At 42.9% G+C, this 24,493-nt stretch overlaps 1 protein-coding gene across 2 annotated transcripts in view; it reads left to right on the top strand.

The window, feature by feature from the left end:
• FRMPD3 (FERM and PDZ domain containing 3) overlaps positions 1-24,493 on the top strand; it is a 746,708-nt gene that overhangs the window by 536,406 nt on the left and 185,809 nt on the right. The gene's annotated exons all lie outside the window — the stretch shown is intronic.

The raw sequence follows: 24,493 nt of genomic DNA on the forward strand, positions 1-24,493 counted from the left end.
GTTAAGTTTCCATTGCCTTATTTTACCTGAATAATGCTTCTTCTACCATCCGATCACACTATTTAAGTGCTCAAACTTTGCATTGGTTAACGTAGTAATCTACTGAATTTTCTTCATGTATGTATATTTTTAAAAATATTACTGTACTGTACAATAATATCTATGTTATTGTGACTTTAAGTTTCTGTGGCACTAAGAGGCATAATTACGAAGATTGTTTTGCTGGACATTCCTCCAAAAAAGCCATTTTCATGGGATCTCGGCAAAACAATGTCACTTGAAAGTACTGTACTACAGTAGATATCTCCGATATCTGCCATGGTCCCTCCAAACTCCAAAGCATTCCAGAGTTAGGCCCCAGCAACTAACACCATCTTCAGATGGTATTAGCTATTGTAGTCTATTGGTTACATTACACAAAAGTTATCGGGAGATGGATCTGGTATCTCACTGGCACTTTCCGCTCACAAACAAATGGTCAGTAGACTCTGCATGCACAATAGCTCACTGGGGTACCAAAACTGAAGCAAATTGATTGCATTAGTGATCACTTTATCTGTACACATCACAGGGATGGGCTCACATGCCCTTGTACCTGGAAGTGTTTTTTGGTAAATCTGGACAATATTTAATTTCTCATTGCTGCAAAAAGTGGCAATAAGTAATTATAATTGTTGGGTCTAAAATCAAATAATGAATAAATATGCTCCTATGTGCACTGTAAAATAGGATATATGCTGTGGGTCACTCTTCCATGTGTAGCAGAAGTTAGTTTATGTTTTTTTCTTGGGACTCTGGGGAGATATTATGATTATTATTATTATTATTATTATTATTATTATTATTATTATTATTATTATTATTAATATGCTTTATTTATATGGTGCCACAATGGGTTCCACAGCACCTTACAAAGTACATGAACAAATGCACACACAAGAAAAAGTTATTAACAGTATAAAGCAATGCATGACAATGGTATAGTTTATAAACATTACTGTATAACATACTTAAACAAGCAGCTGGGAGTCAGCAACTAAGTCAGAGACGTTTCTATAATAGGTGCAGGGTGTGCAGGGCACACAGGCCCCTGGGTCCTGGTGGGATCCACACTGCAGACCCTGCACCCATATTTTTAAAACCACTCTGCTGCTGGAGTCCCACATCCGCAGCGGTATCAGCACTGTCAAAATCGCCTGGAAAATGGCCACCACTGGCATCTTCCCAGTGTTTTACGCATGCGCAGTAGGGAAAATACTGGGAAAATGGCCAGGGTGTCATTTTCCCAGTGACCTGCGCATGTGCTGTAGACTCTGGGCACACTCTAGTGCCCAGAGTCTACCGGTGCGGTGCTGTGCTCAGTGCACAGCCAGCCACTGGAGAGAGAGGAGGGCGCCCCAGACAGAGTCTGCACATGGGCCCCCTCCTCTCTTGAAATACCCCTGAACCAAGTGCTAGGTACCATTGTCGGGAATTAAGAGTAAATTATAGTATAAGTATGAGAAAGAAGAAGCACATTAGGGAAGAGGAACTTGCTCATGAAAGCTTATATTCTAAAGGGGTGACACAGATGGGGTAGAGCAGGCATATCAAACTCAAAATACCAACCGGGCCGAATATTCAAGGTCTAAGAGTGTGTAGGCCACAGGAAAAAAAAATTAATGCAATTTTGAAAGGTTTATTATTAATAAAAACAACAATAAAGTTTAAGCAAAGAGATGTCAAATATAAGGAATAACATCCGACTGTCAGAGATCTAGGGCGCAATATGATATAACCAGATAAGTTTGCAGTGTAAGTTACACACAACAATCAATACAGTATAACATTATAAAAATTGCAGTCAAAGTTAGGTTGCAAAGTAAGTACATATAACAATCACATGGCATAATATAATAATATGCTTCAGACCCCATCTCCACATGACATAATAATATAATAGTATTCTTCAGACCTCTCCCCTTGTAATATGTTCCACAAACCCCAGTCCCACTCCCCCAGTAATAATATGCCCCAGACCCCCTCCCCACAAAATTATATATATATATGCACTGATAAAGAGTGTTCCCCCCCAGTGTTTCAGCCTCACCATTCCCATGCCCATCTCTAAGCCGCATCATTCCCCATATTACCCAGCAGTGTCTTCAGCCCCCAACCCCCCCTCCCTTTACACTAGTCATGCAGACAAATTTATTCAAATATAAATTTACTTACTGATTGTCACACTGTGACACAGTCAGAATTGGTGGGCTGGTGCTGGTTCCTGTTCTTGACTTCTGGTCTGTCTGTCTGTTTGTACTGTACTGTGCAGGGCTGCAGGCTGCTGCTGTGTGTGCACATGCCGGGAAGGCTGGAGGCAAGCCACGAATGGGCTGGAGGCGGGAGCATCAGGGGTGACTGACAGCACTGCAAAGGCTTATGGGAGGAGCTGCTGCAGGTGGGCATGCGCAGCACCTCCCCCACAGGCCATGTTTATTTAAAATACAGTAACACATTGCCGATTAGAGCTGAGGGGTAAATGAAGGGCGGCCACACTGACTGGGCCACATAATATATGTATTTGGGCCCACACTGTCAGTCCGCATAAAATGTTTATTTGGGCCGTATGTTTGACATGCCTGGGCTAGAGGAAGGAGCATGAAGCAGTGTGTTAGGATGAGAGCAGGAAAGCAAGAAGGAGGAAGTGGGTCTTGAGAGCCTGTTTGAAGATTAGGAGCCAGGAAGCAAAGATATCAAGGAATTTGTAGCTAGGGCCATGGGGATGATAAGTGACAGCTAATTGAAGGTGAATAGGTTGGAAGAGGTGAATAGCATGAACCTCAGATGGAAAGAATGAAAGGGAGGGTTTACAAGGTAAGAGTTGGTAGGAATGACCAGAGGATAGAAGGACCACAACACCACCACCACCATGGAGACACCTGACCCAGGATGTGTGAGAGAATGCAAGGCCCCCAGAGGAGATAGCTGCAGGGGAAGTGGTGTCATAGGGTGAAATCCAGGATTAGGTGATGGCTAGGAGATTCAGGGAGTTGGAGATGAAGCAGTCATGGATGGGGGTCCATTTATTATAGACAGATCTGGCATTCCAGAAGGCCCAGGAGACAGGGACAGAGATAAGAGGAGAGATGAGAATGAGATTGTTAGGGTTGCTGTAGCGTGGAGGTGGGATTGATTTAGAGCAGGGGGATTAGGAGAGTGTTGGGATGGGGCAGGCTTCTGAATGAGGAAGGGTGAGAGCAGGTGTTGGACAAGGTGGAAGTTCAGTGTGGTGTGGTGGAGAAGAGGAGATGTGACTAGGAGAGAAAAGAGGGTACAGGGCTTAGTGGTGGTGTAGCAGGACCATGGTGGAAGAGAAATGATTGATAAGGGAAGATGTGGTGGAGATTACTAGATTGGATGAAGGGAGACAGAGAAGGGGAGAGAGGGGGAGGAGCATTTGAAGGATACTATGAAGGTACTGTAGGAGAGAGGTGGGAACTGGTGGTAGAAGAGAGAAAATTATGTAGCTTATGAATGACGGGGAGAGTTGAAGAAAATAGGGACATGGTGTAGATGGGGGATTCGGGGGGGAGAAAAAATAACAGCTGTAGTGAGCCATTTGCGAATGACATGGGTGAAACCTGGCTGGAGAGGGATATGAAGATACAGTACAGGTTGAGTCTCCCATATCCAAAATGCTTGGGACCTGGGGTATTTTGGATATCAGAATATTCCGTATTTTAGAATATTTGCATACCATAAAGAAATATCTTGGCAATGGGACCCAAATCTAGACACAGAATGCATTTATGTTCTATATACACTCTTATACACATAGCCTGCAGGTCATTTTTTACAATATTTTTAATAATTTTGTGCATCAAAAAAAGTTTGTGTACATATATGAAATTTATTTATGTTTCACATACACCTTATACACACAGCCTGAAGGTTATTTTATACTGTATTTTAATAATTTTGTGCTTTAAACAAAGTTTGTGTACATTGCACCATCAGAAAGCAAAGGTTTTACTTTCTCAGTTATGCTAAAAATATTCTGTATTTCGGAATATTGGGATATGGGAGACTCAACCTCTATTGAGTTTATGCTCTATGTCCCACTTAAATGCCAGATGAGTTTATCCAATACACTCTTAGGGGTAAATTTACTATGATGGGAGTTCTATTTAAGAAGTGATGTTTCCCATAGCAACCAATCAGATTCTACTTATCATTTATCTAGCACCTTCTATAAGATAATACCTGGAATCTGATTGGTTGCTATGCAACATCACTTCTTAATAGAACTCCCATCTTAGTAAATTTATCCCTTACTCTCTCTTACTCCTCTAACTCAAAAGACTGCAGTCACTACAGTATTCCTCCAGTGTCATTGAGCCCTGCCAACTTGGTCTCTACTAAAATAATAGGAGTGAAGTATATGTTTGTCTTGCTCCAACAGGCCCACCAATTTACAAGACTCACAGGGTGCAATGATCTGCAGCAGCAGTAGCAAGAAGCATCCCACAGCAGTAGTCCTAAATATCTTGACTGCTTCAAAATGATAACCACTGTCCACATTATAGAACACCTGTTCTGGGGCTGTGTTTCTCATATTAACAATAGTTAGATTTCCCATACTCCCAAGATCAGCTCTAGGATGGCCTTACATAGGAAACCTCTCAGTGATTGGTTGCTGTTTTAAGATATCAAATAGTAGGATGTCCCTCACACCTGCAGGGAACCCTGCTGATGAGACTCCAGACTGTCTATTGTACAGTAGCTTGCAGCAGCTCAAAAAAGGGACCCAATTAAGTTAATTAAGTTAACTTCCAATGTAACCCATGAGATTTAGATTGGGATTTTTTGTATCACTGGTGGGACAGGATATTGTGGTCATATGATTGGGACCCTCCAGACAATTAACCATGATCCACTTGGAAACATAACAACATGTAAAAACTAGGGATGTGCGCCAACCCCCGTGTTTTGGTTTTGGATCTGGATTGGTTTTGCCAAAACCTCACCTCCATGTTTTGTTTTCGGGTTTTGGTTTTGGATATGGCTTTTTTTCTTAAAAAAATAAAAAAAACATGCTAAAATCACATAAAATGAGCCTTTTTTTGTTCCTGCAGTATTAATAACCTCAATAACATTTATTTCCACTCGTTTCCAGTCAATTCTGACTACCTCACAGCTCACAATATAGATTTTTTTCATCTAGTTAAAGGGCCAAAAGGTTGCATCCAGCTTGCTGGCTCAAAACTGATTGATATAATTACTAATAGAGTTGAGGACTGTGCAAAGTTGATGGTTGGGATACCATTGAGGATTGAAGAATTGATAGTTGATAGTTGGTGCAGCCCCTGGCAGTAAAATTGATAGTAAATTAATTAAAAAACAAATCAATGGTGCAGCCTCCGGCTGTAAAATTGATAGTAAATTAATTAAAAAACAAATCAATGGTGCAGCCTCCGGCTGTAAAATTGATAGTAAATTAATTAACAAACAAATCAAATCAAAACAATCATTTCAGCGACAAGCACTGCCAATTGTGGCTGAAATGATTGATTTGTTTGGACCCCCATAAAACAAGCTGCCAATGTGCATTGGACATGAAAATGATCCCATACACAAACTGGCTTTACATTACAAGTTGTCGTCGTCCTCGTCATCCCCATCAGTGTGTACATCCTCCTCTTCACACAATATTAATTCATCCCCGCTGGAATCCACCATAGGCGCCTCTGTAATTTTTTTATGTAATTGTTGGTAGAGGTCTTCCTTTTGGAATTTGTAATGCATTTTAAAGAACATTATCTTTTCCACATTTTGAGGAAGTAATCTCCTAACGCCGATCACTGCCAAGGTTGCCAGCTGCATTAAAAACTCTTTCGGAGTACACACTGGAGGGTGGGCAACTTAAGTAATGCAAAGTCAGTTTGTGTATGGGACTCCAAATTGCCTATTTTTCCTGCCAGTACTGAAAGGGACTGTCTGACATGCATATTAGGATGTTATCCCTGAAATAGTCCTCCACCATTCTTTGAATGGACAAAGTATAGACACATAGGGGCATATTCAATTAGCCGGGGGGTTTACTCTCTTGTAGGTGCGGGGTAAAATCAGCGTGAGGCCGCCCTGCACGGCCTCACGCAAGAGGGTATTACACACTGTTTCCGCGTTGCTCGCGGAAACAGTGTGTTCCCGTGTGCGACAGCACTGTTAACGGCGCAGGGAGAAAGCTATTTTATTGAATAGCTTAACCCCGTGCCGCGGGACTTTCAAGCCCCAATTACTCGCGGGAGAATATCCCCGTATTCAATATAAAACTAACGAAAACGGGAGCCTGCGAAGTGGGATTAGTGTAAAGTGACGAAATTTTCCTTTAAAAAATTGTAGGACCCCCCTAAAGTTGTAAAAAGATGGGGGATCACTATGGGTACCCCCGTTTTAGCCTGTAAATGAAAGACGGGGATTTAAATAGCCGCAGCAGGTGTTTTTTTCCCGACATTGAAGAAGTGTTGCAGAAGACACCTAGGTTATTTTTTTCATTTTTTTAAGTGGTCCCATCAAATTTGGGGTACATGAAAATGGGTACTAGCATATTTTGATGTCCCTAAAGTAAGTTTTTAAAAATTGTGCATTTGTGCACCTGCCGCTATAAATCTATTCAACAAAACACCTGCCGCATACTTGCAGAATAGCCCTGAACCTATTTCCCTATTGTTAAACAATTTTTTCCCAATTTTTTTTTTTTCACCCCAATTTTTTAAATAATTTTTTGGGGTGTCCCTATTTTTTTTTTTTACTTTTTTGACAGTTATTTTTTAAATGTCATTCCCAGGGGTGCAGGCTATTTTTTTAAGCCTGCACCCCTAAACCCCAATTCTGCACTTTTTTTCGCCACCTATTCAGTGGTGAAAAGTTATCCCCGCTTTTTTTGAAAGATTTTTCGAACCTGCGAAAAGTCTTTGAAATTGAATACAGTGTAAAACTAAAACCTGCGATAATGACGTCATCGGTGCGATATTAACGCAAAAAACGGAGTTTTCGCTCCATATTGAATTCCCCTAATAGTCATGGTAGACATGTCACTAGTAGGCAGGTCTCTCAGGCCCGACCAGATGTCATTTTTGGGTGAACGATCTGCAGGAAACTTTTGTTTTTTCCTGGCAGCTGCAGAAACTGAAGGAGGAGATGATGGTGTTTCACGTGCGGCTGCAATTTTTTTACCAACAGCTCTTTGCATAGTTTTAGATTTCGGTCTGTTGGAAAAAACTCACAAGGTAGGACTTAAACCTAGGATCCAGAATGGTCGCCAAAATATATTTTGCAGATTTCAATAGATTGACGACTCTTGGATCCTGGTGAAGTGAATCAAGGGCTTGATCCCCCAGTCTGCCATACCTTGCACGATTACTCTGTTTCAGCTCCTCCTTCAGTTTCCTTCAGCTGTTTTTGCAAAAGTCTGATGAGGGGAATGACCTGACTCAAGCTGGCAGTGTCTGAACTAACTTCATGTGTGGCAAGTACAAAGGATTTGAGAACCTTGCACAACACGGAAATTATTCTCCACTGCGCTTGAGTAAGGTGCATTCCCCCTCCATGGCCTATGTCATAGGCCATTGTATAGCCCTGGATGATCTTTTGCTGTTCCTCCATCCGCTGAAGCATATAGAGGGTACAATTCCACCGAGTTTCTACCTTTGCTTCAGCTGATGGTAGGACAAATTTAACAGTACCTGATGGTCATGCAATCTTCGACAAGTGGTTGCCGAATGTCTAAAATTTTCGGATATTTTGCGGGCCACCGAGAGCATCTCCTGCATACCCCTGTCATTTAAAAAAAAGGTTGCACCACCAAATTAATTGTGTGAGCAAACCAAGGGACATGTTGGAATTTGTCCACATGTAATGCTCTCACAATAATGGTGGCATTGTCCGAAATCACAAATCCTGAGTAGAGTCCAAGTGGGGCAAACCATAAGGCAATGATTTCCCTGAGTTTTCCTAAGAGGTTCTCAGCGGTATACTTCTTAGTGAAACCAGTTATCAAAAGAGTAGCCTGCCTCTGTATCAGCTGTCTTTTGGTAGATGTTGCTCTTGCTGTTGTAGGCAATACACCTACCCAGTGGGCTCTCACAGTCATGTAATCCTTTAAGTATGCCCTGTCCCATTTGTCCACATATCAGTGGTCAAGTGGACAGTGGGTACAACGGCATTTCTGAGGACATTAATAAGGTTTTTTTTAATGTCCTTGTACAGACTTGGAATTGCTGTTCTAGTGAAGTGGAATCTAGAAGGGATCTGGTAGCAAGGACACAGGACCTCAATTAACTGTTGAAAACCCACTGCAGTAATGGCAGATACTGGACGCACATCTAATACCAGCATAGCTATTATTGCTTCAGTAATCCACTATGCAACTGGGTGATTGCTGTCATACTTGTTTGCCCTTGCAAACAATTGTTTGATAGTTAATTGTTTTTTGTAGGATACACTACAAGTAGTGTTCCTCCTGGTGCCCTTCTGGTATGAAGATCCACTCACAGCAACAGCAGCAGCAACATGCATAGTCATCAAGGATCCTTCTGAGAAATCACGGATAGGAGTCAATTATGCTTCAAATAACAACATTGGATTCAGCAGGACTACTCCCATTGACGAATGAGGAAGTTGATGATGCAGGTGTTGGTGGTGGAGATCGAAGGTGCTTGGATCCCACAGAGAGGGAGCAGATAGGTGACACTGGACTTTTTTTGAGTTTTTTGAACTTGGCGACATACACTTTGATATTTGATGAATGCGCTCCAAGTGACGTAACAAGTAGGAGGTTCCTAGGTGGTTTAGGTCCCTATCTCTGCTCACTCTTCCTTGGCAATGGTTACATATGGCTTGACAACTGTTGTCCATATTGGGGTGGAAATAATTCCACACGTGAGAAGTGGATTTTTTGTCCTTTGGCCCGGCATGACAACAATGGGATTTGGCTTTTTCAATCCGTGGGCATCAGCTGTTGCCTTACTTACACAAAGGACATCCTTGGCATCAACATCCTCATCACCAACATCTTCATCATCAACATCCTCATCATCCTGAGTGCCTTCAACCACCAAAATATCATCCTCCACCATGTGCAATTCCACAGAAGCATCCTCACTGACTACATCTGCAAGATGTTGACTGCCCTTCCCACATTTACAGAGGGCACACAAATGTTGGAACTTGGAGGATCCTCCAGTACACTAGTATTTAGGTCTGGCTCACACATGACAACCGCAGACACACTTGCACTCTCCTCAGGGATTTGTGATTTTGATTTCTCAGGGCACACATTTGGTTTTTCCGGAGCTGTCTTACTCTTCTTAACAACTTTAAATTTTTTAATGGTACCACCATCACTACTACTACTACAAGCAGAAGGGCTATCAGAACCAGCAGTCATCATAAATAAAGGCTAAGGCCTTATCCTTTCCTTGCCACTTCATGTAGTGAATGGCATATTGCCAATTTTTTGTTTATCTAAAGGCAACTTGCCTTTCGATTTTTTTTCTTTACTACAGTAAAAGTAGCTTTACCATATCCATGGCATGACTTAAGCCCTGGGGCATGGGCCTTCATAGAGGACGAGGAAGTTGATGGCCTTGCATCATCATGATGACTGCTGGTGGCAGCTACAACATGTGGTTCTTGGCTTTGCTCTCCTGTCATGTGACAGCCCTCCATATTTTCTACGGTCTTGAAGCAGTGTCACAAGCACCAATAGTGTAGCCAAGGTGCGGTTACAAAATTCACACAAGTGCAGTCGTGCGCACACAGAAAAAAAAAAAAAAGACAATTTTTTTTTTTGGGGGGGGGGGGGTCCAGAACTTGGGCTCAAAGCACAGATTGATGATGACTGGAGTTGGGCAGCACTAGTTTGCAACTTGCGTTGCTGGCTGTATCTTGTTCTTGTGCGGCTAAGCCTAACATGCACACACACACAGAAAAAAATTAGACAAAAAAAGACACTATTTGTTTTATTTTTTTTTCAGGGTCCAGAACTTGGGCCCAGAGCACAGATTGATGATGACTGGAGTCGGGCAGCACTAGGTTGCAACTTGCATTGCTGCTGTATCTTGTGCGGCTAAGCCTAACACGCACAAACAGAACAAAAATAGACAATAGACACTATTTTTAGGGGGCGGGTTGGGTCCAGAACTTGGGCCCAGAGCACATATTGATGACAACTGGAGTCGGGCAGCACTAGGTGGCAACTTGCGTTGCTGTATCTTGTGCAGCTAAGCCTAACACACACACAGAAAAAAAAATAGTCAAAAGACGCAATTTTTTTTTTTTTTCAGGTCCAGAACTTGGGCCCAGAGCAAAGAATGATGACAACTGGAGTCGGGCAGCACTAGGTTGCATTGCTGTATCTTGTGCAGCTAAGCCTACCACACACACACATAAAAAAATAGACAAAAGACACTATTTCTTTATTTTTTGGGGGGGTCCAGAACTTGGACCCAGAGCACAGATTGATGATGACTGGAGTCAGGCAGCGCTAGGTTTCAACTTGCGTTGCTGCTGCATCTTGTGTGGCTAAGCCTGACACGCATCCAGAACTTGAGCACAGATTGATGACGACTGGAGTCGGGCAGCGCTGGGTTGCAACTTGCATTGCTGTATTTTGTGTGGCTAAGCCTAACACGCAACACAGAAGAAAATAGACAAAAAACACTTTTTTTATTTTTTTTTCGGGTCCAGAACTTGGGCCCAGAGCACAGATTGATGACGACTGGAGTCGGGCAGCACTAGGTTGCGTTGTTGTATCTTGCACACACACAGAAAAAAAAGAAAAAGACATTTAATTTTATTTTTTGGGGGGTCCAGAACTTGGGCCCAGATGGATGCAGCAGATAGCATAGCACCAGCCCAGATGGATCAGCACCAGCCCAGGTGGATCAGCACCAGCCCAGATGGATGCAGCAGACAGCACAGCACCAGCCCAGATGGATCAGCAACAGCACCAACCTAGATGGACACAGCAGACAGCACAGCAGTGACAGCACCAGATGGATCAGCAGTGCACCAGCCCAGGACACAGCACCAGCACAGGTAAGTACTATCTCTCCCATCCCTACACTACCCACCCTCCCTGTTCAGTCTCCACAGCCGGAGTGAAATGGTGGCCGCAGCATGTTCCCTTACATACTTAAGAGATGAAAGCTCTCGAGCCACGAGATTTCATCTCTATGGTTTTGCCTCGGTTTGAGATCCAGGGCCGGAGGGGGAACCGAATGCACGTTCGATTCTCGCCCCAGATCTCAAAATTCTGGTGGGTTTGGTTTATTATCATTCTCACTTATAGCTTCCTCTTATTTCATCCCCAGCATCTCCTGGCCTCCCCTTTCTCTTCCATGGTCCATCCCAATGAGGCCATTCCCTTTTTTGGGTGCATTATGTCCCTTTGAAAAATGAGGGGACGCCAATGCTCTTTCTGGCACAGGGCACCAAAAAGTCTAGTTACGGCCCTGGTTCCACAGTAGCTCTATTCAGAAACAAAAACAACCTTTGTTCAGCATACTGTACACTCAAAGCATTTGGTTACAATAATAAAGACTAAAGCTGGGTACACACTTAACGAATGGGTATGAAATCCCGGCTGTCGGGATGCCGCTGGTCAGAATACCGACAGAAGCATCCCGACAGCCAGAATCCTGATACCCATAGAGAAGAATGGTAAGCATTTTCCTACAACCTAACCCCTAACCTAACCCTCCCTCCTGGTGCATAACCCTAACCTACCCCCCTATTGTCTAAGTCTAACCTCCCCCTCTCCACACCCTAAACCTAACACCCCCTCCCCAGTGCCTAAACCTAACCTCCCCCTAGTGTCTAAACCTATCCTCCCTTTCCCTGAACCCTAATTCTAACCCTACCCAGACCTAGCCATCCCTCTAGTGCCTAACTCTAACCCTGCTACCTAATGCTAACCTCTCCCTAACACCCGATACTTACCTTTGGAAAGCTGGTGGTCAGGATACTGGTGCCGGGATCTCCTACCTGTCGGGATTTAGGTGCCAGTATTCAGACCGTTGGCATCCCTCACGCTGGGATGCCAACTACATACCCTGATATATTGCACTCAAAGTGTATGTGCTAGTTCCACAATCTGTGGTGGCACTTAAAAAGAGGGGTCCACCTATATTTGTATAAATGGTAAAGGAATAGGAAAGTGCGCTCAACTGACTGGGATTAATGTTGGTTTATTCAGAAATGCGATTCTTAGCCTAAATTGTAATTAAATCTTATTTATCTCATAAAATGATCAAATGGGTTTAAACCCCTATTGTTAATGCAGATGAAATAATGCAGTAACAATTATAATGGCCCCACTCCCCTACTCATTCCGGGGGGTCAGTTTCTCCTTTAGGGATGACCCTCCATATGAGTTGTGGTCTTTGCAGCTATCTTACATTCCCCAGGCAAAACTGCTGTACTGCCATCAATGAGGGAAAAAATGGGGAAGGGAGGAGAGCAAGAGTGTGGTTGCCCCTATCCCTAATTCACTGCAGGGTGTAGGCATCTCCTTCAAAGATAGCTCTCTGTATGGTTTATGCTCTCGGCATCTATCATACATTTCCCAGGGAAACTGCTATGCAGCCTTCAGTGAAGGATATGAGGCTATGAGAAGAGGGATGTTATATACGTTTCTGTAGGTGGCATCCCGCTCATATACTCACCACTCTCTTCTGCTGTTACCACTTAGTAGGAAGTGCTGGGGGTGATATTATTGTCCTAAGTTCTGTTATGAAACAGATGTTCCAAGTATATTCCTTACTATGATTTCCTTGTCCTGTTCATTTAATAAAGGTTCTTTATCCTTTAACACCATTAACTGAGGTCTCTCTGTGAATGCTCTTATGCATGGTCAATGTAAAAAGTTCCTTTAGATTTAGATATCTAAAGTCTATGTCCTCCATTCTACCTGCAGAGTCTGGTCATATGGTCTGACTTCCTCCCGGGTTGGGGGGATGCTGTAGCAGACTTGACAGGGTGTGGTTCTTGTGACTCTATCAGGTTTGTGGACACAGTGTATTCTGGGGCAGATCGCTTACCATCAGCCGGGTAGCTGCATCTTTGGTGTGGAGCCAGCGCATGCTGTTCCTATGCATGCAGCAGCTTCCGGCAGTGTCTGTAGAAGTTAATGCACAGGTCCCAATGCATATCAGCCTCTGATTGGCCTTCCTTAAGGGGGTTGTAGTCCGTCACCATATGTAGTCTGACTTGTGTTTCTATTGGTCTAAAATGGACACTGATTATACTGAAATCTTCATACCATCCAGAACTGAAATTTGTGAAGGGCCTATTATGTGGTGCCATGGTGGTTGGGGGGAAAAGGTAACCTGAACTGTTTAGGTGTATCCACTGATATGGGGTTGGTCTGTATTGTGGGGTGTGTCTAGCACCATGGCGGACATAGCTACCACCAACTGTCAACCACCTCAATCGCTCTCCACTCTTTGTTTGCATGAAGTATGCACCACCTGTTACAGATGTGCCCAGCTAGTTTGTTGTTCATAGCGCACCATTCAGGCCTCTGTCGTACCATGGAATGTTACATGATTGCAGGACCTTGGTGTTCCGTGGTATTCTTCAACTAAGGATATGCTATGGCATGTAATACAGCACTTAACCACTGGATGGCAAGTGCTCCACTGTTGTAATTTGTACTGAATACCATACTGTTAAATTGGATGGATATCACATTCACGCACTGTACAGTATTTTCATGTTCGCACAACCAATCTTTTTAATATCACATACATACGCTCTTAGAACAGGATGCAAATCAGTACATATACTGTACATAACTGTACAGTAGTGTTGTTGCACGAGTTGTTATGACAGTATAACTGACACTTTAGATTAATGAGATGCACACACAGCTTTCAATGAGATGGGATGAATTATTCTCTAATGGTGGGGTACTGTGTGTACTAGTATAATATTTTGAAAGGAAGACACATTGATTATTATTATTAAAAACAGCAGCGGGTGGGTGGAGTGCACAAGGATGAGCCCACTATGTGCGGTTCTTAATATACAGTAGCTGACTTGTGGGCTTAGGCTGAGGTTAGGTGATTGCTTTGCAACAATTCTTGTCCCGGTTTCGAGCCCTGGAAAAGAATATTTTTTTTGGCACAGTCGGCTCTGGACACTATTGGGCTGTTTAAAAGTGAGGCATTACAAACTGATTGTGCGTTTAAATCCGCAAACTTGCGCCAATGTCGGCATGTCAGCGCTGTGGTGGCTTTCAGCTCCGACGGGTTACAATGGGATTTCTGGTGCATGTCCAGTGGAGGGGTTTCAATGGGATCTCTGGCGCACTCCATACACCATGTAGTGCTATGCCATGGTGTATGGAAGATCATAGCACTGTGCATGCCCAGTTGTCTGTATTACATACTGACTGTGCGGTTGAAGTTGCACACTTGCTCCACTATCAGCACTGTCCCAGACTTTTACACTATATTGGTTTCATGACTTCAGCAACTGGTAGTGGGCTCTGTTTGAGAGAGAGGTCTCTGTATTACAAACTGTGTGTTTAAAAACGCAAACTTGCACCAATGTCGGTACATCGGCGCTGTGGTGACTGTCAGCTCAAAAGGGTTACAATGGGATCTCTGGTGCATGCCCAGTGGAGGGGATGCAATGGGATCTCTGGTGCATGCCCAGTGGAGCCGCTCCATATGCCATGTAGCGCTATGCCAAGGTGTATGGAAGATCATAGTGCTGTGCATGTCCAGTGGATCAGGAGTCACACAGCAAAAGTGGGATGACTGTATTACAGTACATACTGACTATGTGGTTGAAGTTGTCAGCGCTGCCCCAGACTTTTACACTATAGTGATTTCATGATGCAGGTATTATGGATATTCCAGATCTGAGCCTGCATCTTTGTGCTGCTACCTCCCCTGGGTCCTAATGCCTGATACACCGCCGCACTGCCACCACTAACGCCCGCTACCATCCCCAGTTCCAGGCCGCAGCTAACACCCGCTAACCCCTACCCCCTCTCCCCCACATCCTGGCTGCAGCAAATGCCGGCTTCCTTCCCCCCTGGAATCGGCCCCCGCTACCGCCCAGAAAAGGCAGCCATTTTGCTGCACCCAAGTGAAGCCACAGTGAATACAACTGCTGAAGGCTCCTACTGTGGCTGTGCAACAAGTTGAAATTTCCTATCTATTGGCGCATTCTTCAGGTAATAGTTTAAAAACTGTAACTTTCTAATTTACCTGAGCCCCAACAGCATGTACCCTGGCTAATTAATAAAACAAACCCCAAGTCTAGCTAAATTTGCCCTCTACTCTGAGTTATGCCTTCTCATAATCCCCCATAGGCTACAGCAGAAAAGTAGTACTAATTGAGAATGTCAGAAAAAAGTGACAGTTGAAACTTTATATTACTCCCAAATCCTCATTTTTGCCCTGAAATTTGGCATGCAGCACAGAGCGACAATTCTACCCGTATGTGCCATATTTCAGCCCTGTACCTTCTATAGCTTTTGTGGTGTATCCCCTTAAACACCATGCCCCCCCCCTCCAGAATTCTCTATGGAGAAATCTGTTTTTTAGATGCAGCCTTAATATAAGGGCACGACTGTGCCCTTATATTATGTATACATATATATATATATAGAGGTACAGTGGATAGATATACACATAATACACACACTTGTGTATATATTATATATATATAAAAAACAAACATTTCTTCTGCGCTTATATCGTACAAATACAAATTTAGTTAGTTTGAGACAATAGGCTGCATCTCTAGACTGATCCCACATGTCTTTAAAAGATCCAAATAAATCATACAACACACTATTTAGAAGGCGCCATACACTGTAGTTATTAATGTGCAAGTTTTAGAAATTCCAGGTTCTTCATATAATAATGATGATTAATCAACAAGTGCCAGTTTTAGTCCATTGGGATGTGTACATTGAGAGGCTAAATTCAATGGAGATGCATAGAATAAATTGTACGTAGCTTGATCACTGAATGGGTACTAAAAAGAGATCCTTGCACCAAGTGACACCCAAAAACCTATATAACAATTAAAATATTGTATATAAAATGTATTAAAAATCAGTGGTAACATTAGCATTTCAACTTGCTTACATCAAAGGCTGGAACCATTTCTCAAATATAATTGATTTGAGTTCGCTTTATAATAATGGTTCTATTGAACACATTTTCCGAAGAACTTGCACACATACAGATGTGCCCACATACACCTTTGTGAAAATTGAGCCATGGCCTTCCATTCATGGTATGAGATAACCAGCCCCGCCAAGATATAACTGTTGGGACATGTGTAAGGAGGCTGAAATATAGTGTAGTACCACTTTTCAGACAGCAGGTGGCATTTTTAGAAAAGTATACTGCAGCTGCATAAATAGAAAGCTGGAGAGGAAGATCCTGTACAGTAAGCTGCCTCCCATTGCAGTGACAGACAGGCTTACAAAATGCCCTGCATACTGTATGTAAGAGCTAAAAGACTAAAGGTTCCCACCTGTGACTATTGTGGTGTAGTGGTAATGTTACTGCACTTCACAGCAAATAGGCGTTATAGTTTGGGTTTGATTCTCAGTGTATAACATTTTTTTTACTCCAAAAATAAATTTATATAATTCAATAATATAATAATATCAATAATATTATTGTAATAATAATAAAACTTTTTAGAATACAATCATATATCATCTAGAGGCTGTGAACACTGAGTCAGTGAGGACGGCATGTGTATGTAGTGATCTCTTAGTGTAGAAATTTCCCCTTGAAAATATGGCTCCATATTTCATATACTAAACCATAAAATCACATTTTAGATAAACATAGAAAATAATGCTTGTAAATATGGCTCCATATTTCATATATAGTACTGGTTCTAGACATACAGTATAATCCAAAAACTGTCCATCAGTAATTTATAGTATGTTCATGTCGTTTTTCAGATTAAACCATTGCTTGTCTCCACACAGAGGGGGGAGGAGGAATTCATTTGTAAAGGCTGCACATTTTCCACAGACAACAAATCACATTTTCATTAGATGTGAGCCGACCCCCTGTGTTTTGGTTTTAGATCAAGATCTCCCCTGGTTTTGGATGTGGATGTGGTTTTGGATCTTTTTCCTTGGTGTTTTGTGTTTCGGTTTTGGTTTTGCATCTGGATCTGGATTTTTTCTTAAAATATCATAAAATCAGCTAAAATCACATAAAATTGGCCTGTTTTTGTTCCTACAGTATCATTAACCTCAATAACATTTATTTCCAGTCATTTCCAATCAGTTTTGACCACCTCATAATATTATTTTTTTCATCTAGTTTAGGCCAAAAGGTTGCATCCAGCTATTTGGCTGACTAAGCTAAACGACACAGTGGGCGGCACTAACATGTGGCAGTTCAGCTTCCAAGTCCCAAAACTGATAGTGTGTTATACAGTGTGGGTTGGATACACCAATAGTGCACTTACTGTGACAGCAGTTTTGGCAGTGCAGGGTGCTGGCGGTGTCCTCAATGTGAGAGTGGAATGAGTTGCCAGCTGCGGGGCTGGCAGTGTCTTCAGTGCAGGGTACAGGTGGTGTTAGCAGAGTGGGGGTGCCAGCAGTGTCTTCAGGTTTGCTGGCTGTGTCGGCAGTGCATGGGTTGCTGATGGTGTCCTCAGTACATGGAATGGTGGTGCTTCGGTGCTGGCAGTGTACTCAGTGAAGGGTAGAGGCGATGTCGGCAGTGCCAGTGGTTTCTTTAGTGCAGGTTTGCTGGCTGTGTCGGCAGTGCAGGAGTTGCTGACGGTGTCCTCAGTACATGGGATGGCAGTGCTGGCAGTGTCTTCAGTGAAGGGTACCGGATATGTCGGCAGTGCCATTGGTGTCTTCAGAGCAGGTTTGCTGTCTGTGTCGGCAGTGCAGGGGTTGCTGATGGTGTCCTTTGTACATGGAATGGCAGTGCTGCGGTGCTGGCAGTGTCCTCAGTGAAGGGTACCGGTAATGTCTGCAGTGCAAGTGATGTCTTCAGTGCAGGTTTGCTGGCTGTGTCAGCAGTGCAGGGGTTGCTGACAGTTTCCTCAGTACATGGAATGGCAGTGCTTCAGTGCTGGCAGTGTCCTTAGTGCAGGGTACTGGCAGTGTCGGCAGTGCGGGGCTGCCAACGGTGTCTTTAGTGCAGGTTTTCTGGCTGTGTTGGAAGTGTGGGGGGTTGCAGTGTTGCGATGCTGGCAATGTCCTCAGTGAAGGGTATTGGCGATGTCAGCAGTGCCAGCGGTGTCTTTAGTGCAGGTTTGCTGGCTGTGTCAGCAGTGCAGGGGTTGCTGATGGTGTCCTCAGTACATGGAATGGCAGGGCTGCGGTGCTGGCAGTGTCCTCAGTGAAGGGTACCGGCAGTGTTGGCAGTGTGGGTGTGCCAGCGGTGTCTTTAGTGCAGGTTTGCTGGCTGTTTTGGAAGTGCAGGGGTTGCTAACTGTTTCCTCATCATTTTATCATCATCATTGGTGTCCCAATCATTTTAAAACACTACACTATTCCTACTATTTATTAACAAGTTTTATAACCAAAACGAGTGATACACAGTGAAATGTATGATAAATGGTGCTCCATTAAATCAGCTCCCAACTGTCAACTGTTAGAAAAGTGACAGTTGGGAGCGGATTGGCTGGAGCAACATTTATCATACACAGTGACATTTATCACTTGTTTTGGTGATAAAACTTGTTAGTAAATGGGGGCCTTTGATTGTTTCCTTTTGTTCTCATCATTTTGAGGTAAATATAAGGACACAAAGGGCCTGGATGGAATTGCAGAGCCGCACATAAACGCACACAAGAGACTGTGCAATTCTGTCCATTTAAAATGCAAATGCAGGAGGAGGTGTCGCACACACAGACATACATACACACCTCCTTGCTGCATTTGCATGATCTCAGCTCTACGACTGAGGCTGCAGCCTGGGGTCGCCATCAGAACAATTGTGACTGATGGTTACCGATGTTCCTTGGGCCAGGCTGCGGGAGTTAAAGCTTCCCACAGCCTGGCCGGGTCCTGGCAGCTTGCGATGCCAGAAAGTCTGCATGCACCCATACAGACTCTGCCCTTGTCCATCCCAGAAAATGGGGGCAACATGCCCCTGTTTCCAGGAACACTGCCAGGGAACATCCCCGCTCCACCTCCAAAACACCGCAACCTGTCAATCAGGCTGCGGCCGGGAGACACTGCAAGCGGACTCGCAGTCAGAGGGCTGCACATGCTCAGTACACCTCCTCCATGTACACATCATGTAGTCCCCAAGTGGACGAAACGCGTTGGGACAGCTGCCTTGCCTGAATGAACTGCCACAGATAAGCTATACATTTTAAAGCAACTTCTTGGATTGTCTATGTACATCTCTTTTAACAATTTAAAGAACTTTTTAAATATTAGTTTTAAATTGTTGATTTGTCTTGATTCTTCTGTGCTTGTATTTTTATAGATTTCTCCTGTTTTTATATATTTATATATCCATAAATTTTATATATGAATGTATGAATTCCATCTAAGGCGAACTGATTATTTATTTATTTGTTCATTCAGTTATTTATCAGCACTTTTGCACTTTGTGTAGATTCACCACTTGCACTTATTGTGCTTACCCTTACAGACCTAATCAATGTCTGTATCGTGTTTTTTAAACATTAACTGTGTTTAAACACGTGTTTTATGTAGCATATTTATAATTAAGTATTGCACATTTCACAATTGCATTATATATATACGTCAGTCGCTCAAAAACCTGGTACACTTGAAAAATGCTATATATATATATATATATATATATATATATAGCAACTGGCACACTGTGTATAGTTTACTGTAATATCAAAGTGGAAAACAAAACATTAAGCTACATTACTGGTCGATGAATGTACAATATAACCATGGAAAATTAGTACTATTTTGGGAAGAAGGGATGGACCAAAAGTACAAAAGTGTCTCAATACACAAATGGCAACATTAATGAGTAGTAACAAAACACAGGGGAAGGGCTAATAAAAACTTGATTTGTTGTCTGTGTAAAATGTGCAGCCTTTATAAATGAATTCCTCCTCCCTCCCCCTCTGTGTTGAGACAAACAGTGGGCATGGTTAATCTGAAAAAGTACATGAACATAATGTAATTTACTGATGGCCAGTGTTTGAATTATAATGTATATCTAGAACCAGTACTGTATATGAAATATGGAGCCATATTTCCAAGCGCTATTTTCTATGTTTATCTAAAATGTGATTTTATGGCTTATGCTGGCCATACACCTGCACGACCAGCATATGATACGATTATCCTCACGATTCCCCAGAGCTCCCTGCAGTCCTGGCAGAACGATTTTGTGTTTTATTTTACACTCGATCTGTCCTACAATTGATCGTGTGCCTCACGTGCTCATCTGGAAAATGTCATTGAAATTATATGAATTTACGAACAGTGCATCGCATGCACTAAATTTAAGGTATGATCTGCACACGATGGATAATATGGGCTGCACATCTGATCATACGATCCAATTTAGGAGCTGCGAAAGCATGCATCGGATCATATCCGAGTTAAAAATGCACGATTTCTACAGGATTGATTGTACGATGCGTCAAAAATCGAGGAATCGGACAGAAATAGCATAGGTGTATGGCCAGCTTAAGTGTATGAAATATGGAGCCATAGTTTCAAGGGGAAATTTGTACACTAAGAAATCACTACACACACACACCGTCCTCACTGACTCAGATCCCCACATAGTGTACATGGTGTTCACACCCTCTAAATGAAATATGATATTATTCTAAAAAGTTTTATTGTTATTACAATAATATTATTGATATTATATTATTGAATTATATAAATTTATTTTTGGAGCCAAAAAAATTTTTTACACTGGGATAAAAACCCTAACTGCCAAGTGTGATGTGCAGTGACTTTACCACTATGCCATAAGACCTACAGGTGAATTCTGTGGTATTTTACCTCTTAATGAAAAGGAACTGAAACTGACAGCTTCTGTTATTATAAGGGCACAGTCGTGCCCTTATATTATGGCTGCATCTAAAAAACTGCAATTGTCCCAAAGAGAGTTCCAGAGGGGGGGGGGGCATAGTGTTTAAGGGGCTACACCCGGGGCAAGGTTCCTCGGCACTCTAGGCTGAATTTTTGCCTACTGTCTCCCTCCCCCCATACCCACATTCCAAACAAAAATATTTTAAAAAACACTATGCGTGGTATTTCTGGGAACCCCAAGCAAGCTGCAGCGTAGGGGGAGACACAGGCATGAAATTTTATATATATATATATATATATATATATATATATATATATTTATTGTGATGTCTTGGGGTTAATTAGCTTGGCAGAGGGTGAATGGGTGCAGTGTTTAGGTGATTAATGAGGGTCCACACACAGCTTTCAGGTGAAATAAATGAGGTGATGCTTTACTTCCAGCATATGAAATCAGGAAACAGAAAATAACAAACAAACCTAGCCATTGTTTAGGGCACTAGCTCACTTCTTCAACACTCTCTATAAGGGAGCAGCTAGTCTGTCAACACAGTCTCTAAGATTGAGGTCCTTCCTGCCACATGTATGACTGGAACTGGCCTCCTGGCCTGGTATAGCTTCCTCAGCTTTACAAACACAGTCTCTGTGCCTTCCCTGTATCCTCCAGGTATACAGAGACCCTGGCTTCCTCAGCCTGCAGCTTCACTGCTTTATTGTCACAGTCTGAGAGTTCGTGGTCCCCCCCTTGCCTCCTGCAAGGTTCAGACACAGGCCTCCTGGCCATCCAATGGCTCACTCAGCTTCACTGGGCTCTCTGACTGGTCTGCCTCATCAGCCCACACCTGATCTCTCTCCACAAGGCAGCCCAGGTGTATCACCACTCAGTATTATAACCCTGTGTGGTAGGATCTCTCCAATCCCACACAGAATCTGCTGCTCACCAATGCCATCTCTGGTGATACTGCCACATATCCTCCTCCCCAGCTTGAAACCCCTGGGTTCAGCGACATGGGACGAGGCACCCTCATGATGATGTCCCTCTTCACTTCCTCATGAGGGAAATCCACCGCTTCCATGGTCACACACAGTCTTGTGATCTCTGGGGGTCTCATCCTCCAAGTTCCAGAGTTTTTCTTCCTCCTCACTTTTTTCCTTACTTTATGGTACCATTTGTACTCTCTGCTTTCTTGATGCAGTACTTGAGGCTCCTTCCCGGGTACCATGTCAGGCAGCGAGAACTTGAAATTACTTTTCCCGAAGTGACATACTTCATCTTCACTCTTGTCAACTTCAGCAGAACCCTGCAAGTTCTTTTCCTCATCTTCTTTTTCATACAAAGAATGGCTTTTCCTTTGTTTCTTTTTAACCAAATATAGGTTTCTCTTGCTTACACCTCTTAAAAGCACACATTTTGGCCAACTTCTCTTTGTCACATCTTTAACTTTCAACCTTGAAGCACGATATTGGCTATTTTCACAATTTGCTAATGGCCCCCTGAAAGAAGAGGAGCTATCAGTACCTCGAGAATCATCAGCATCACAAATTCTGGACCTTTATGTCAACAGACAACGTACTGGCACTGTCACCCTCAGATTCTGGGTTCCCGTGTCCACATAGGATACTTGAATATTGACACCATTGATCCACATAATTTATCTCACATCTTTGATGGCTATCTGCCACTTCATTAAGGCATAGATCTCTTGGATTTTCTTGTGCTCCCAATTTTTGAGCCTTGAAAATATAATAACCAGCACAGGTTGAAGTTTACTCTCCACAGAGGTCTTTATTTTCCAATTAACTTTAGCTGGACTACTTGCTTCAAGCTTTGTAGTTTGAGATGACTTCACTTCCTGACAGATAAATTCAGTTGTATTGCAAGCTTTATCCTGGTTGCATGACGGCATTACTTCACATATATGAGAATTACTCTTCACAAGACTGTTACCATTAACTGCCTGTAAGGTTCTGTTTTCCACTGCAAAAATGCATGACTTGGGCACATTCATATCACGGTGATCATATAGTGACATCAGAGTCTCATCTTTGGAAGCCATTAACATATCTGTAGACTGCTGTACATTTTGTACCTTTGCCTCACAGGTTATGCGATCACCACCTGTATACGTTATTTCTTTATCACCAATTTCAGACACGGTTATGCAACCTGGACCTGTGCCCCTTTGGGAGGGCTTCACACCCTCAGTTATTACTGTAAGCTGAAAGTCACTGCAAGGAATCTCATCCACTTTTCCAAGATGGAACTTTAGGGACTTTCCCAACTCAGATATTTCTGTCCCTTCTTGTACACTGGTATCATTAATGAGGACATCTTTATGATCACATTACTGCTGAAAGACATTCTGGAACATCTTGCTTAGTTCCCACAATTCACTGTTTGTCTGTTGCTCATCACAGAAGACACTCTGCACCAGTAGCATATCACTCTGCATGCCAGCCTTTTCAGGATCAACCTGTAACATTTGCTACTTGTGGTTACGTACTTCTGCCACACTGGGTTTAGTGAAGACATCGGAGGTCATTTTTGGTCCAGAATCCAACTGCAGAAGTTATTTAACTTCTTTTCCTCTTCTGATCTTCCCACTACCATGTGGAACTTTATTTGAGCCATAGACAGCTGCTCTTCCAGCTGAGCAATTTTCGCCATGGCGCTTTCCAACTTGTTCTCCGATTGCCACAGACTGCGCTCCACAACTTCATGTTCAGCAAGTCTCAACTTTTGTACAATTATTTCAGACTCTGCCACCTCCAATTCACTCTGCAACTCCAGTTCTTTGGTACTCCTTTCCACTTGGAATCTTTGCAACTGCTTCTGTGTACTTAGTAAACACTTCTCAAGGTTCTCACTCTGTTTTTGCAACCTCCAAGCCCTGCCATGGGCAAGGTTAAGCTCTCTCATCAAAGATTCCCCTTGCTTGGTGGCTTTATGGAAACGTTCCTCCAGGGATACATTTCTTTCCATCAGACACTCTGAAACTGCTCTAGCTGCTGTCAAACTGGATTGGAGAGTTTGTACTTGCTCCTTACAGTTGACTTTAAGATGGACCATCTCCATCTCTTTTCCATCACGGTCAGTTTCCCACTGAACGAGAGTCTGCAGCATCTGGAGATGCTTCTCTTTCACTTCACAAAACTGTTCCGCCAGAGAATTTTTCTCCAATTCACAATCTTTAAGCTTTACTTGAGTGGACACAATTAGAGAGTCTTTTTCTTTTAACACCAGAGACTCTCACTTGCGTGCGCTCTACATCACTGCGATCTCTCTGGACACCTTCTTTCAACTCCTCCACTTCCTGATGAAGTACCACACACTTTTGCTGCAATTCAACAATATCTTGCTGTAATATGTCATTTTTTGCTAGCAGCACATCATTCTCATATTTTGTAACACATTTGAAAAGTTCAGCTTCCTCAAATCGTTCAGTCATA

This window comes from Taudactylus pleione, unplaced genomic scaffold (assembly GCF_031769625.1).
Source record: "Taudactylus pleione unplaced genomic scaffold, aTauple2 ptg000352l, whole genome shotgun sequence".
Taxonomy (NCBI): Eukaryota; Metazoa; Chordata; class Amphibia; order Anura; family Myobatrachidae; genus Taudactylus; species Taudactylus pleione.